Here is a 14,583-nt window from a genome sequence, read left to right as displayed (position 1 = left end):
TGCTGCAAATCCTTTTTTGACTCTGGCATTTTAATCTGATCCAATGAGGAAAGGGTGTTGGGGGGATACATGTCATCCCTCCCTTCCACCAAATTCCGAAAAACTTTATTTCGCTTGAGGGTGTTTGTATTTTCTCTAGTGGAATATTCAGCCCCAAGCTTTCCAAGTGAGAAATTATATTATCCTGAGTTTTCTGAACCTTTTCTGTTTCATCCACACCCACAAGAATGTCATCAATATACTGATAAACACTGACCCCCTCCTCTGTGTGTATTACTTCTAGCTCCTGCACTAACGCATGATGGGCTAGAGTGGGGGAATGCTTGTATCCTTGTGGGAGTCAGGTAAAAGTAAATTGCTGACCCTCCCAAGTAAATGCAAAGCGGTCTTGATCCTCTGTTTGCAGGGGGACCATAAAAAACCATATCTTTAACATCCACTGTTGCCATAATCGGGTGGGCTCGTTCCTGGACTGTAGCTGTAAACTCAGCAATATTCTGATACCGAAATGCCGGTTGAAGAAACTCTCTAAGACTTATTTTGGAGTTTTAGAAAGCAGGCATTCTTTATTGCAGCGCTGGATGCACGGGGGATAGTTCCACCTAGCGTGCATACCACAGCTTTAGCACTAACAGGTTATATAGAATAACTAATTGCATATTAATCAGATTAGTATTGTGATGGGTTGACCCTGGCTGGTTGCCAGGTGCCCACCAAAGCCGTTCTATCACTCCCCCTCCTCAGCTGGACAGGGGAGAGAAAATATAACAAAGAGCTTGTGGGTCGAGATAAGGACAGGAGAGAGATCACTCACCACTTACCGTCACGGGCAAAACAGACTCAACTTGGGGAAAATTAACTCACTTTATTACAAATCAACCAGAGCAGAGTAATGAGAAATAAAACCAAATCTCAGAACACCTTCCCCCCACCCCTCCCTTCTTCCCGGGCACAACTTCACTCCCGGCTTCTCTACCAACCCCCCCAGCGGCACAGGGGGACGGGGAATGGGGTTTACGGTCAGTTCATCACACGTTGTTTTCTGCCGCTTCATCCTCCTCAGGGGCAGGACTCATCACACTCTTCCCCTGCTCCAGCGTGGGGTCCCTCCCACGGGAGACAGTCCTCCACGAACTTCTCCAACGTGGGTCCTTCCCACGGGCCCCAGTTCTTCACGAACTGCTCCAGCATGGGTCCTTTCCACGGTGTGCAGTCCTGCAGGAGCACACTGCTCCAGCGTGGGTCCCCCACGGGGTCACAAGTCCTGCCAGAAAACCTGCTCCGTGGGCTCCTCTCTCCACAGATCTGCAGGTCCTGCCAGGAGCCTGCTCCAGCGCGGGGTTCCCACGGGGTCACAGCCTCCTTCAGGAACCCACCTGCTCCGGCGTGGGGTCCTCCACGGGCTGCAGGTGGATATCTGCTCCACCGTGGACCTCCAGGGACTGCAGGGGGACAGCCTGCCTCACCATGGTCTTCACCACGGGCTGCAGGGGAATCTCTGCTCCGGCACCTGGAGCACCTCCTCCCCCTCCTTCTTCACTGACCTTGGTGTCCACAGGGTTGTTTCTCTTACATGTTCTCACTCCTCTCTCCGGCTGCCGAATTCTGCCTGTCCCAACTTTTTTTCCTTCTTAAAAATGTTATCACAGAGGCATTACCACTATCGCTGATTGGCTCGGCCTTGGCCGGCGGCGGGTCCGTCTTAGAGCCGGCTGGTATTGGCTCTCTCTCGAACACAGGGGAAGCTTCCAGCAGCTTCTTACAGAAGCCACCCCTGTAACCCCCCCCCCCCCGCTACCAAAACCTTGCCACACAAAGCCAATACAAGTATACATATACATAAAAATGATTGCAACTGATTATCTTAGTACTGCCTACATCCGATCACGCGCAATGAAGGATCCATTTGAGTCGAAGGGCTGCTTTTGCGACCACCGACCCATTTGAAGTTCTTGTTGGCTGTCCTTGAAGTCTTTGTTCTTGTCCTTGTTCTTTGATCTTGAAGCTTAACGCAGTTTCAATCACATGTGGTCTGTTTCAACATTGTTCTCATCTAGCGTACAGGAACATCTAGTCATAAGAGCCAAGAACTGCCAAACTTATGAGTAACTACCTCTACTAGTTAATTGCTTGGCTATACTTTTGTCTATTGTTTCAATCACAGTGTTAGGATAAGATTTCTAATAATTATTTACCAAATCTCACTTTTACAGTCACCTAGCAGCAAAACCAGTTTCCACGGCTGGTACAAAATATTAAAACCATCAAAATATTTAGACATACCATACAGAATGTATGGAAATATGCTATCAGTTCGGTACCGCAACTGTCAATGGACCGGTATTCGCATTAAGTCTGCAATAATCTACAGTCAATCTCCACTTGCCATTAGGTTTTCGCACTGGCCACACCGGGGAGTTAAAAGGAGAATGGGTTGGAATCACAATACCCTGTCCCTTTAAGTCCTCTAACACAGGCGCTATTCCCTCTCTGGCCGCCAGGGGTATCGGGTAGGGCTTAACATTTGTAAGCTTTGAAGGGGGAAGCAGCGGCGCAGCTTGTTACAGCCGAATATCTATTGTGGGAGAGCCAAATGACCACTGTCTCCCTTTATTATCAATCCAAGTTTTTTCCCTTTAAAACATCGAGTCCTAAAAGGTTAAGTGGAAACTCCCCCACAACCATTGTCACTGTAGTGGCAGTATCTTCTCCTGGCAAACGCAGGCTGACCATTGCTAATGCCTGTGGCTGAACAATGCCGAATGCATCTGCCACAAAAAGTCGCTGTTTGGAGGGTGTAATTCCGCAGTTAGCAGCGTCTTTGGTCTTAATAGCTGAAATCTGAGCTCCGGTATCTACCAAAAAGGTGACCGGGACTTGTCTTGGCCCTACAATGCCTGTAATTAGTAAATCACCCTGGATGTTTTCAGTGAGCTGTGTGATATACATCCAACCTTCGCCCCCCCCCCTCACCACTGAAAGGCGAAGGATCTAGTTTCCCGCAGGTTTTTGGGTGGCATTTGGTTCTGATAAATCAATCAGGGAGGGTGTGCTGGGAGTAGTATTCTCAAAATCCACTTTTCTATTTGCTGATTTACCAGGCCACCCTGTTACCAATTTTTCCAATTTGTCTGTTGGCATCCCGTCCATTAAGTCACACAGGATCCCCTTCTGGTATCCCTGTGCCCACAGTCTATTACGTTTGTTCAGGATATCTCTCCCCTCCAGCGATTTAGCAAGGGGTGTTCTCTTATCACTCCCAGGGCACGGAACTATTTTTACTTCAGCCCGCCTCAAGCCCCTGGAGTCTGTTTTGGTGGCTGGAGGGTTAATGGGACCATACTTGCCCCCGTAATTAATTAATTCCTAGGCCACTTCTCCCCAAGTCCCCATTTTCTTATCTGGGGATCCGTGGTGCCGATCAGGCGTGAATCCTCCTAAAGCAGCCGCAATACTCTCGCCCTGGGGCATCGCCTGTATCTTTCCTTGTAATGTATACCAATCGGTTTCAGAGAATCAGGGAGTCCCGTATAAGGGGAGTCATTCGCTCAGGATCCACCGACATCATCATTGGGGACTCCTGCCTAGGCTCCAGTTTTCGATCATACATCATTTGCAGACAAGCTGCCTTTTGCACACTCTCCACTAACTGATCAACAGTCCCCATTATCGCGAGGGGATCCCCCCTCTCCAAGGGGTTCAAGCCCCCGCCCAATAGGCTGCCCGTTGGGTTAAAGACCAGGGGGCACGGTGATTCCCAGTAGTTAAAAACACTCCCGGTCCCCAATACCCTTCCGCCTCCTTTTCACTTAACAGAATCTGGTCCCCCCCCCGACAACGATACTCTCCACACATACTCCGTTTCTGACTCCTTAGGGGTTCGGCCAAATTCCTTTTTTAGTTTTGCCAACTCAGTGGCAGTATAGGGGACCTCTTTAGTTGTAACTCGGGGGAACTGGTCCTGCTCATCATCATAAATATATTCAGTTTTGACTAAGGGTCGCAATGAAGGCAGCTCCAACTTCTCCACTCTCTCTTTTGCTGCCTGCAGGTCCTTAAAGGGGTAGCCAATTTTTGATCTTGGAGGAATTTCCTCACGGACAGAATCCGCAAGGAGCAGCTCCTTAAGAGCAATTTGCAAATGTTTCACTTGGTTCTTCTCTGCTTCAAGTTGTGCTTTTAATCCCGCCACTTGTCCCATAAGGGACTGAACAAGATTTTGGAGGGATTCAATAATTTGAGATTCTGCAGTGAGGTGGCAATCCCTATCCTCCACTGCTACAGCCAGACTGGCACCGAGAACGGCACAGACAATTGCTTTTCCTTTCCCTGACCGCACTCTAGCATCTTTCTGTAAAGCGACCATCCGATCAACAACGCTCTGCAGATTATACCAATTTCCCTGAGCCCAGTCTACCCCAGGCACAGAGGGTCGCGCTTTATGTTTTTCTAAAAAATGAAACAAAACTTCTTTCCCCAAAGGGGCAATTTTGCTATCACTCATCTTATACAAAGCAGGGAAGCAGTCGTCTCAGGAAGGCAGCACATAAAGTTTCAAACACAACACAACACAAGCCTGCTCCCCTTACGTTCCTGAGAGGTCTCACATATTTGAGAAACAGTACGGCACTCTCATCTGAAGGGATCCTGTCCGTGACTCCAATTTAAATGTCCCGATCCAATGTCGGGGAAGGTTTCGATATGATCCCAAGAGCGAGATTAAGACACAAACGAGGTCAAATGCCATATACCCAAAAGAGTTTTTATTATCCAAAGTATCAAAAGTAGAAAATAGCAGCGATAGGATAGAATGGAAGAAAAGGCAGAAATCAAGCAAGCAGTCGGGATAGAGTTGCAAGGATAGTCACCACCATAGATCCAGCAGCGTCCCGTTGGTCCTCAGTCTTCAATTCTTCGGTGGTGGGTGCACACCACGGCTTGTCTCCTCGGTTTTATAGGGCATATTTCGATGATGCATGCACATATGTATTGTTCATGCACTGTTCACACGCTGCAGGTTTCGTCTATCACACGACCTTTGCATGATCAACACCAGAAAACAGTATCTTATCTCAAAGACTACAGTTTCCGTGAGAATGGTAGCCTCCACATTCTTACATGCTTGTTGGCTTCAGCCTGTTTCCTCTCCTGGATGCCTCAGTGGCCTAGTAATTGTCCTTATGGACAGAGGAATGTCCTGCTTAGGCCATCTCAGAGACAAAGGGCTCGAGATAAGCAGTCCACAATTCTTGAGATGAATGGCTTGAGAAGTCTCTCACACCTAACAAGCTTTGAGACAAACAGCTCAAGATAACAATTCAGTCTCTCACACTGAGCTAACCTGTTTAATGTTAGCTAATATGTTACTATTCTGCCCTGTGGTATAGCCACACTCTCAGGCCTAAATTACTATAGGATATGGTCAGTTTATATATTGTGTAGTTGTGGTAGGTTGACCCTGGCTGGATGCCAGGTGCCCACCAAAGCCACTCTATCACTCCCCTCCTCAGCTGGATGGGGGAGAGAAAATATAGCAAAAGGCTCATGGATCGAGAAAAGGACAGGGAGAGATCACTCAACCAATTACCATCACGGGGCAAAACAGACTCAACTTGGGGAAAATTAACTTAATTTGTTGCCAACCAACCAGAGGAGGGTAATGAGAAATAAAACCAAATCTTTAAAACACCCTCCCCCCACCCCTCCCTTCTTCCCGGACACAACTTCACTCCCGAATTCTCTACCTACTCCCCCCAGCGGCACAAGGGGACAGGGAATGGGGTTACGATCAGTTCATCACACGTTGTCTCTGCCACTCCATCCTCTTCAGGGGCAGGACTCCTCACACTCTTCCGCTGCTCCAGCATGGTGTCCCACCCATGGGAGACAGTCCTCCATGAACTTCTCCAACGTGGGTCCTTCCCACGGGCCCCAGTTCTTCATGATCTGCTCCAGCATGGGTCCCTTCCATGGTGTGCAGTCCTTCAGGAGCACACTGTTCCAGCGTGGGTCCCCCATGGGATCACAAGTCCTGCCAGAAAACCTGCTCCAATGTGGGCTCCTCTCTTTCCAGAGATCTGCAGGTCCTGCAAGGACCCTACTCCAGCGCAGGCTTCCCACGGCATCACAGCCTCCTTCGGGTGCATCCACCTGCTCCGGCGTTGGGTCCTCCAAAGGCTGCAGGTGGATATCTGCTCCACTGTGGACCTCCATGGGCTGCAGGGGGACAGCCTGCCTCACCATGGTCTTCACCACGGGCTGCAGGGGAATCACTGCTCCGGCGCCTGGAGCATCTCCTCCCCCTCCTTCTGCACTGACCTTGGTGTCTGCAGGGCTGTTTCTCTTACATGTTTTCACTCCTCTCTCCGGCTGCAGTTTCTGTGCTGCTGCAAATTTTTTCCTTCTTAAATATGTTATCACAGAGGCACTATCACTTTCACTGATTGGCTCGGCCTTGGCTGGCGGCGGGTCTGTCTTGGAGCTGGCTGGCATTGGCTCTGTCGGACATAGGGGAAGCTTCTCACAGAAGCCACCCCTGTACCCCCCTGTCACGACCCAGACTGGACAGACCAAGGAGTCGTGTTTAATTCGAAATTCCCTTGTGCTAAATTAAGGTGAAACGACACCAAACGATCAGTTAAAGATTTTATTCATGACAGAAGCAAACTGAACTGGGGAGGCGTGGTACTAGGTGGCAGGGTTTCTCACAACAGGAATTAGCATGGGACTACTTCTGTAAACCATGTAACCCGTGGTAACCATGTACATCAATTCAGGGAATAAGGAGATCCCTCCCGTTGAGTCACGAGGTTCAGAGCAGACCCCCTTGCTTTCCAGACTCCTCCTCAGAGAAGGGCCCAGGGGCGGCTGGATCCACTCTTAGTCTCCGACTTGGTCAATAGTTTATATCTTGAAACGGATGAGGTGTAGGGATTGTGGAAAAGGAAAGAGAGAAGAAGACAGAGAGAGAAAAAGGAAGAGAGATTTCACCGGTCCTGGGTCCAGCGTTGGTTCAGTCAGCCGAGGTGTCCAGTCAGCTGAGGGGTCCAGTCCCGGTGGGCTTGCGCGCCCGGGGCTTCAGTTTGTGTCCTTTTATCATCTTTGCCCCTCCTTCGGGCAGGCTAATGAGCAGTTTGTGAGCCTTTGGGCTTGGGGGTCATTTGTGGAGCAACTTCTCCTTCCCTGCAGACACTGCCATTGTTTGATCTTTGTATCAGAACAGCTTATCAGAACAGGGAGCTGCCCACCCTCCAGCATGCCCTCCCCCTCCTGTTGCTGATGTCTGAGCTGATGGCCTTTTCACCTTGGTTCCCTGCTGTGCAGGGTTTGTCTTTAAGCAGAACTTGCCCCACCACAATGTTTGAGACATTAACTCTTTCAGTCTCTCACACCCGTGGGTTGCAGTCCTTGAGGATAAGACTGCTCCAGTGTGGGTCCTTCACGGGCTGCAGTTCCTGCCAGGAGCATGCTCCAGCATGGGCTCTCCACAGGTTGCAGCTTCCTGCAGAGCATATCCATATCTGCTCTGGCATAGTTCTTTCCACTGGCTGCAGGGGGACAACCTGCTTCACCATGGTCTTTTCCACGGCCTGCAGGGGAATCTCTGCTCCAGCACCTGGAGCACCTCCTCCCCCTCCTTCTTCACTGACTTTAATGTCTGCAGGGTTGTTTTTCATGCTTTGTTTTTCTTCCTTCCTCCTCTCTCACAACTGCTGTGCAATGTTTTTTACCCTTTCTTAAATATGTTATCACAGAGGTTGTAGAATTATAGAATAGTTTAGGTTGGAAAAGACCCTTAAGATCATGGAGTCCAACTGTAAACCTAACACTGCCAAGTCCACCACTAAACCCTAAGCACCACACCTACATGTCTTAAATACCTCCAGGGATGGTGACTCAACCACTTCCCTGGGCAGCCTGTTCCAATGCTTGACAATCCTTTCAGTGAAGAAATTTTTCCTAATATCCAATCTAAACCTCCCCTGGTGCAACTTGAGGCCATTTCCTCTCATCCTATCACTTGTTACTTGGGGAAAGAGACTGACACCCACCTTGCTACTTTCAGGTAGTTGTAGAGAGTGATAAGGTCTCCCCTGAGCCTCCTTTTCTCCAGGCTAAACAACCCCAGTTCCCTCAGCCACTCCTCATAAGACTTGTGCTCTAGACCCTTCACTAACTTCATTGCCCTTCTTTGGACACGCTCCAGCACCTCAATGTCTTTCCTGTAGTGAGGGGCCCAAAACTGAACACAGTACTCGAGGTGCAGCCTCACCAGTGCCGAGTACAGGGGGACGATCACTTCCCTAGTCCTGCTGGCCACACTATTTCCGATACAGGCCAGGATGCTATTGGCCTTTTTGGCCACCTGGGCACACTACTGGCTCATATTCAGCTGGCTGTTGACCAGCACCCCCAGGTCCTTTTACGCCGGGCAGCTCTCCAGCTGCTCTTCCCCAAGCCTGTAGCATTGCATGGGGTTGTTGTGACCCAAGTGCAGGACCCGGCACTTGGCCTTGTTGAACCTCATACAATTGGCCTCGGCCCATCAATCCATCCTGTCCAGATCCCTCTGTAGAGCCTTCCTACCCTCAAGCAGATCAACCCTGCCTCCCAACTTGGTGTCGTCTGCAAACTTACTGAGGGTGCACTCACTCCCCTCGTCCAGATCATTGATAAAGATATTAAACAGAACTGGCCCCAATACTGAGCCCTGGGGAACACCACTTGTGACTGGCCGCCAACTGGATTTAACTCCAACTTCTCAGGACGATGACTCAGGTTTGCTGATTCCCAGGTCAGGATTAAGGTGAAACAACACCAGGGATCCTTTAACTCACAAAACTCAACTTTTATTTGCTCACAACAAGAATTGGTATGCTCACAACAAGAATTGGCATGAAACTATGCCAGTGAACTGTGTAACATGCTAACTGTACAACACCAAACATATACTACAGGCCTTGTTTATTTGGGGATCAGTTCAGGGAAGACAATAAGGAGAGCCTTCCCATTGAGTCACGAGGTTCAGTGTAGACCCCCTTGCTTTCTAGACTCCCTCTCAGAGAGGAGCCTAGGGGTGGCTGGATCCACTCCTAGTCCCAGACTTGGTCAACAGTTTATGTCTAAAGGGATGAGGTGTAGCAATTACGGAAAAAAAAAAGGAGCGAGAGAGAAGAGAGAGAAAAGAGAAAGATTTCACCAGTCCTGGGTCCAGTGTTGGTTCAGTCAGCCGAGGGGTCCAGTCAGCAGAAGGGTCCAGTTCCAGTGGGCATGCATACGTGGGGCTTCAGTTTGTGTCCCTTTATAATCTCCTTGCCCCCTCCTTTGGGCGGGCACTCGAACTCATTAGGCTAATTAGTTCTCATGCACGGTTTGTGCTTCCAGAACCTTCGGGAAATGGGTGGGTGGGCTTGGGGGGGTCGTTTGGGGAGCAACTTCTCCTTCCCTGCAAGTACGACTGTTCTTTGACCTTTGGCCATATATGGTGAGCTGCCCTGCTCAGCGTATCAGAACACAGAACAGGGAATCCAGCATGCCCTCCCTGCCCTGTTGCCTGCCTGTGGTTCCTTGCTGTGCAGCGTTTGTTGTTATGCAGAGTTCCTCTTTAAGCAGAACTTGCCCCACCACAATGTTTGAGACATTAACTCCTTTGGTCTCTGACACTCCATTCACCACAACTCTTTGGGTCCAGCCATCCAGCCAGGTTTTTACCCAGCAAAGAGTATGCCCATCCAAGCCATGAGCAGCCAGTTTCTCCAAGAGAATGCTGTGGGAAACGGTTTCAAAGGTTTTACTGAAGTCCAGGTAAACAACATCCACAGCCTTTCCCTCATCCACTATAGCAGGTCATCTTGTCATAGAAGATCAGGTTAGTCAAGCAGGACCTGCCTTTCATAAACCCATGCTGACTGGGCCTGATCACCTGCTTGTCCTGTACGTGCCATGTGATGGCACTCAAGATGATCTGCTCCATAACCTTCCCCGGCACCAAGGTCAGACTGACAGGCCTGTAGTTCCCTGGATCCTCCCAGCCATTCTTGTAGATGGGCATCACATTTGCTAACCTCCAGTCAACTGGGACCTCCCCGGTTAGCCAGGACTGCTGATAAATGATGGAAAGTGGCTTGGTGAGCACTTTCACCAGCTCCCTCCGTACCCTTGGCTAGATCCCATCTGGCCCCATAGACTTGTGTATGTCTAAATGGCATAGCAGGTCGCTAACCATTTCCCCTTGGATTATGGGGGCTTCATCCTGCTCCTTGTCCCTGTCTTCCAGCTCAGGGGGCTGGGTACCCCGAGAACAACTGGTCTTACTATTAAAGACTGAGGCAAAGAAGGCATTAAGTACCTCAGCCTTTTCCTCATCCTTTGTCACTATGTTTCCCCCCACATCCAATAAAGGATGGAGATTCTCCTTAGCCCTCCTTTTGTTGTTAATGTATTTACAGAAACATTTTTTATTGTCTTTTACAGCAGTAGCCAGATTAAGTTCTAGTTGGGCTTTGGCCCTTCTAATTTTCTCCTGCATAACCTCATGACATCTTTGAAGTCCTCCTGAGTTGCCTGCCCCTTCTTCCAAAGGTCATAAACTCTCTTTTTTTTTTCCTGAGTTCCAGCCAAAGCTCTCTGTTCAGCTAGGCCGGTCTTCTTCCCCAACAGCTTGTCTTTTGGCACATAGGGATGGCCTGCTCCTGTGCCTTTAAGATTTCCTTCTTGAAGAATGTCCAGCCTTCCTGGACTCCTTTGCCCTTCAGGACTGCCTCCCAAAGGACTCTGTCAACCAGTGTCCGAAAAAGGCCAGAGTCTGCCCTCCAGAAGTCCAAGGTGGCAGTTTTGCTGACCCCCCTCCTTACTTCTCCGAGAATCAAAAACTTTATCATTTCATGATGGTGCCACCAGCTTCACTGATTAGCCAGTGGTGGATCCGTTACAGAGCTGGCTGGAAATGATTCTGTCCAGCACAGGGGCAGCCCCTGATCTCTTGTCATAGAGGCCACCCCTGCAGCCCCCCTGCTACCAAGACCTTGCCACATACAACCAATATATGTGGTAGAGATAGTTCACTAGTGAAGGCACACACACAACATTCTTTAAATTCACAAGCACATGCACATTTGCGGATTCCCCAAGTACCAGCGCAGCCCCTCTGTACGTCTGTGTCACCCAACGCTACACAGACAGGCAGGTTCTTTTAAGGATCCTTGGTAGAATGAAAATTGGCCACAGGGTTGTAGTTATATTTAGAGCTTTATTATTACATAACGATTTTAGTAATCAGCGTAGCTTATCATTACCTGGAATTTCTAGCAATTAGTATAGCTTTACTATTACCTAAAATTTCAGTTACCTAGACTTTTCAGTCACCTTGACCCTCTGCAGATCACGTCAAATTCTTAATAATCATCATGCAATACAATAATCATAATCTAGACTCTGACTTTAAAAAAGTAGACGAGTCATTCACTCAATCCTCGGAGGAGGAAGAATGATGGAGGCGGTGTCACGATACTCTAGCCAACAGTGAGGGTGTTCCCCTTTCCCCCTCCATCACAGTGCAGGCATCCTCTGTATCACACCAGGAAGCATGAAGGCCTTAGCAGACTAGCTGCTGTTAGATGTCCTTCAAAAGCCTTTTGGATAAGCTGATATATTTATATCTCTCCATCTGGGAGTTTAGTCTTTTCCATTTCCATAAGTTAGTGGATTCTGAAGAGGCTGCCAGACAATAAATATGCAAGAATTTTGTCTGCAAGAGACAGCAAGCTGCAGATGGCAATGGCTGCATAATGATCTTTATCTCTTCCTGTCCATTGTGTCCTGTTTACCTGTTGCTCTCCCTTCGACCTAATGGTGCTTCTCCCAGCATACATCAGGTCTTAGCATGAGCTGTGTGTTAGCCAAAATCTGAGCAAGAGTTGAGTGAACAGTCACAGGAGGCATTCCTGACCACTGGGGGATCATGGGTATTGCCATCCAGAATATCTCATGTGCTGTTACGCTTCCCTATTCCATAATGGGTGTCACCATATCCTGGCAACAATGCTGTACCAGGTGTCAGGAGCAGGGGCCACTGGTCACACCCTGGTAGCACTGCCCAGACCCCAGGCCCTCTTACTTGCTTCATAGGTTCCCTACTTGCTGGCTTGTCCAGCTTGATGCTTGCTAGCAAACATGCACGCACTCACATGCTTATCCCTCAGGCACTCCACATTCACAAGTTCCCCTTGAATATCATCACAGTCCCTCTGCCTGATACTCCTGCCCAGACCCAGGGCTTCCTACTTGCTGGCTAGTCCAGCTTGAAGTTTGCTAGCAAATACACACGCACACCCCATGCACCACCAGATTTGGGGAAATACAGACACTCAGCCCCCCCCCCCCCAGCAGCCAGCACCAGGCACATGGACTGTGACTTGTGGTCCTGCTCCAGCCACTGGTGCTGAGACCCTCACTCACCTCACTAAGTCTGGTCCCTCCCAGTAGCTGTTTTTTTGGGATACACCTCATTCCTGCCCCAGTGGCTGGTGGCCAAGAGCCCCACCCGCTCCAGTAGCTGACACCATACCCCAGAGGCACCTACAGCCCTGGTCTGACTCCTCCAGTAGCTGGCACCAAATCAACTCACACAGGTCTCCCCAGTAGCTGACACTTAATCCTTGCAGCACACATGCACATGTGATAGAGAGAGTTTATGCAGAGAGCTAGTTAGGAAAGGATTTAATAAGAAGATAGGACAGACTGCAGCAATCAGACGCAGGGCTCAGTCAGACAAGTGTATTGACCTGTACCGTTTTAGACGTGACCAGTCCTTTTTATACCCTTTTCTGTCTACTCCCATTTCGTTCCTCCCTGCTCCCCTGTCATGACCCAGACTGGACAGACCAGGGAGTCATGTTGAATTCAGAATTCCCTCAGGCTAAATTAAGATGAAACAACACCAAACTATCAGTTAAAAATTTTATTCATGACAGAAGCAAACTGAACTGGGGAAGTGTGATAGTAGGTCGTGGGGTTTCTCACAAAAGGAATTGGCATGAGACTACTTCTGTAAACCATGTAACACATGGTAACCATATACATCAATTCAGGGAATAAGGAGAACCTTCCCATTGAGTCACAAGGTTTGGAGCAGACCCCCTTGCTTTCTAGACTCCCTCTCAGAGAGGAGCCTAGGGGCGGCTGGATCCACTCTTAGTCCCAGACTTGGTCAACAGGTTTACGTCTTAAAGGGATGAGGTGTAGGGATTACGGAAAAAGGAAAAGGAAAGAGAGAACAAAACAGAAAGAGAAAAAGGAAGAGAAAAAGATTTCACCAGTCCTGGGTCCAGCATTGTCTCTGTCAGCAGAGGGGTCCAGTTCCGGTGGGCTTGCACACCTGGGGCTTCAGTTTGTGTCCTTTTATAATCTCCTTGCCCCTCCTTCAGGCGGGCATTCGAACTCATTAGGCTAATTAGGTAGGCTTGGGAGTCGTTTGGGGAGTAACTTCTCCTTCCCTGCAGAGGTAACCATTGTTTGATCTTTATATCAGAACAGGGAGCTGCGCATCCTCCAGCATGCCCTCCCTGCCCTGTTGCTGATGTCTGCACCTTGGATCCTTGCTGTGCAGTGTTTGTTGTTATGCAGAGTTCCTCTTTAAGCAGAACTTGCCCCACCACAATGTTTGAGACATTAACTCTTTCAGTCTCTCACATCTCCCCCTGCACATTCCCTCTTCTGTTTGCATAGTTCCACGGACCTCCCTTCCAACATCCTGGACCCTCAAGTTTGCATCCTTATCAGTTGCAAAGTCCAAGTTTGCCTGTGGTTCCCTGATAGCCCATCAATTAGTGTGACTGACCTGGTTTGTTTCCTGTCTTTGTCTCCATTGTGTTTGCCTGTCAGGTTTGTGTGTCTATGTTTTGTTTATGGCTTCCCCCCTTTTCCTCATTTGACAAGGTCCTTGATCATATAATCTGAATGGAATAAATATTCCCATACTCCACGTATCTTTACCAATTAGTATGACTGACCTGGTTTGGTTCTCGTCACTGCCTCCCTTATTGTTTGTTGGTTAGGTTTGTTTCTCTCTATATTTTCTTGTTTATGGCTTTCCCCTTTTTCTTAATATCCCCTTTTGCATTGAAAAGGCCCTTGACCAGATACCCTTAAAGGAACAGACTCTCTTTCCTTTCACACACTGTTACAATACTGGCACTCACGCAGATATGAACAGCACAGACAACCTGATGCTGTTCCTCATCTCCAGTTGATCAAGATAGTCGGTCCATCCAGCAGCTGGCCCCTAGACCCCTGACAAAGTTGAAAAATTTAAATTATACCCCTACATATTTTAAAATGTAGTTAAATAAGTTGCTGTAGAATGCTAATGATAACAAATATCATTACTTCAGTATCCTTCCTGCATTTCAACATCAGAATGAAAAATAATCCTAGATTTTCTAGTGTCATAATAGTGTAACAGTGGATCTTGTTCCCCATGTCTTGTATCAACAGCTTACTTCCAGGCTGTAATTATATGATTACAGGTAATAGAATGAGCTTTGATGGGTTTTTAAAAGTGATGGCAATGATACACGGACAGAG

At 48.6% G+C, this 14,583-nt stretch overlaps 1 protein-coding gene across 1 annotated transcript in view; it reads left to right on the top strand.

Annotated features, from left to right (window-relative positions):
- Positions 1-14,583, top strand: part of LOC115336570 (geranylgeranyl transferase type-1 subunit beta-like) — a 77,233-nt gene that overhangs the window by 56,374 nt on the left and 6,276 nt on the right.

Source organism: Aquila chrysaetos (genome assembly GCF_900496995.4).
Source record: "Aquila chrysaetos chrysaetos chromosome W unlocalized genomic scaffold, bAquChr1.4 W_unloc_1, whole genome shotgun sequence".
Classification (NCBI taxonomy): Eukaryota; Metazoa; Chordata; class Aves; order Accipitriformes; family Accipitridae; genus Aquila; species Aquila chrysaetos.
The sequence above is the reverse complement of the archived record's forward strand: the minus strand, read 5'-3'. Positions and strand labels throughout refer to the sequence as shown.